This window comes from Glycine max, chromosome 7 (assembly GCF_000004515.6).
Source record: "Glycine max cultivar Williams 82 chromosome 7, Glycine_max_v4.0, whole genome shotgun sequence".
Taxonomy (NCBI): Eukaryota; Viridiplantae; Streptophyta; class Magnoliopsida; order Fabales; family Fabaceae; genus Glycine; species Glycine max.
This window is the reverse complement of record NC_038243.2, coordinates 28263075-28265869: the sequence shown is the minus strand read 5'-3', so window position 1 is coordinate 28265869 and position 2795 is coordinate 28263075.

Below are 2795 nucleotides of genomic sequence, written 5' to 3'. Positions count from 1 at the left end.
ACAATAGGTTTTCAAAGAGAAAAGCTCTAGATGAGGGTTCACTGTAATCAAGCAAGTCGGAGACCTAGCATGATCACAGATTCACCTCCACTCCTTATGTTCCCATGAACCCGGGTATAGGGCCCTTTTTCACTCACAGTGTGTGCAAATAGTGTTGGTGTTTGTGTGCATCAAATGAATAAATATTTACCTCATGCATACATTCTAAAACATACTAAAAGCAACAAAATAGCTTATATACATAAGAACATAAGACAAATAAAGGGAAACCAACTAAGGAGAAAGTCATGATAAAACATCGCACAAGATTAAATGGCCTAACTCTCTAAAAAAAGTCCCCAGTGGAGTCGCCAACTGTCGCAACCTACCCTTCGGCGGAAGGGCGACGCGAGACTCGCGGGAAGCGTGTTCCACGAAAGGAATACGCGCGGAGTCGCCACCAACGTTTATTTGAGGAAAACGTCGGAAAAACCGGAAAAGACGTGATCTACGAACTTTTTAAGTGAAAGGTTCGGGAGTTGTATTTACGCATGGGGAAGGTATTAGCACCCCACACGCCCGTCCCAAGGGACGGCAGCCTTTAATCGAATGTGCAAACATGACTTTGATTTTTATGTTCCCTTTTTATGTTCTTATATCCTTTATACCCTTTTTATATTTTTCCTTTTTGTGGTCGACAAGGGTGTTTTCCTTTGCTCCTACGTATTCCTCAATTTGCGATGAGGAAATCAGACCTACGTAGTTCTTTCGGAACAAAGTGTTTGGTTAAGTTGTTTTTGTCTTTTTTTGCAAAATATGTTTTTATTGAACAAAAGGTCATTTAAGGTGTTGAACCATTAAACGGTCTTTTGATTTTGAAAGGGGAGAAACGTTTAAGGCGTTGGACCATTAACGATCTCTTGTTTTTGAAAGGAGAGAAACGTTAAGGCATTGGACCATTAACGATCTCTTGGGGTGGTCGACAAAAGCGGGGCTTTTGCTCCTACGTATCCTTAATGAGGAACTCAGACCTACGTAGTTCTTGCTTATCAAATGATCCTTTTTTACTTAAGTGGTGACCATTTTAAGGCGTTGGACCTTTAAAAATGATCCATTTTACTTAGTGAGAAATTGAAATGACAAACTTCAAAAGCCTATTTTTGTGGACGAGCTTGACTAGGCGAGTTGATTTTAGCCTTAGTTTCACTTTAGTTATTAATCAATTCGATTAAGAATGAGGAATCCCAAAGAGAAAACGTCCGATTGATTTTCCGCTTTATTTTACTAAAAAGATATTTTTTGATTATTATATTATTTCTTTACCTCTTTTTGATTTCCAACGTGGTTACGGCACGACCGAACGGTCGGAATTGATTTTAACCGAAGTTAATGGATAATACAATTCAAACGTTCGGTGGAAATTTATTTTATTTTTAAGTTAAGCGAGAAACGACTTAAGTAAAATGGCTTAAGCACGTCAACAGGGGGTATAAAAAGTAAACAAAAACGAGAATAAAAATGCACGAAACACAATGTGGACCACTATGGGTGCATAGAATGAATCGAAAAGCTTGGTTCGAGGTACTTACCCGTTGAAGATCGAAGAACGATGAAGAACGAATGAAGAACGTCGAAGAACGGTTGAAACCTTTGCGAGATTCCTCACGGAAAACGTTACGGAAACGTTTCGGAAGCGCCTCGGCTTAGATTTTCTTCACGGAAACAATTTTTCCAAGCAAATTTGAAAGAGAGAGAAGTGCCTAAAGGGCTGAGATCCCTTTCTTCTTCATTTTCTCCCCTATTTATAGCAAAATAGGGGAGATGCTTGCCGCCCAGCTCGCCCAGGCGAGCTCAGCTCGCCCAGGCGAGCAGGGTTGCTTCCTCCAGAAGCAACCGCCTTCTGGAGGAACCTTCTGGAGGGCCCAAATGGGCCTGGGTGCTATTTGCACCCCCATTTTTACTAAGTTCACCCCCTCTGCTGTTTTTTTGGTGATTCTTTTTTCGTAAAGTTACGGAAACTTACGAATTTCATAACGATACTTGTTTTCTTTCCGTATTTGTTACGGAACCTTGCGGATTACATAATCATCCCCTTTTTGACTTACGGAATGTTACGGAACCTCACTTAATTATGCAACGACGCTTCCTTTTGATTTCCGGTGTGTCACGGAAACTTACGGATTGTGCATCAATATTTTTTTTGGTTTTCCGGCATGTCCTGAAATTTCACAAATTGCCTAATGATGGGTGCCAAGCACCTCACGAGGACCAAAGAATGGTCGCACGTCATCGAGCAAAGGTTCCCGGACGAAATTAGGGTATGACAACTACCATCATAGTTCCCCATCACCACCATTACTGCTGTCATCATTAAGAGACTAAAATCTCATCAGATAAAATCGTAAAATTCCTAAAAAATTAAGAAAATAATATATGAAACCCCTAATAAGATGTATCCTCAACAAAATAACAAAAACTAGTAACCTAAAGATTATTTTTTCTGGGAGAAGATTATTTTTTTAAATCTGACTTGTATAAAATAAGATATTCATAGACAAATGACATCAACAGCATTACATAACCGGTGTTATCATAAATATTTCTAAGATTTTGACATATACATTTGGTTGATTCATTTTCATATCTTTATATGTTGTTTTCTACATATAATGTTTTCTTTGTTGACCTTCTATTTTTCTTGAAAAGATATCTACGGGTTCTAACTGAGGTTTACCATTAATTGCTTGATTGTTGAATTCCCTGCATGAAGTAAAATTTGAAAGCTAATTAATTGCTTGATTGTTGAATTCCCTGCA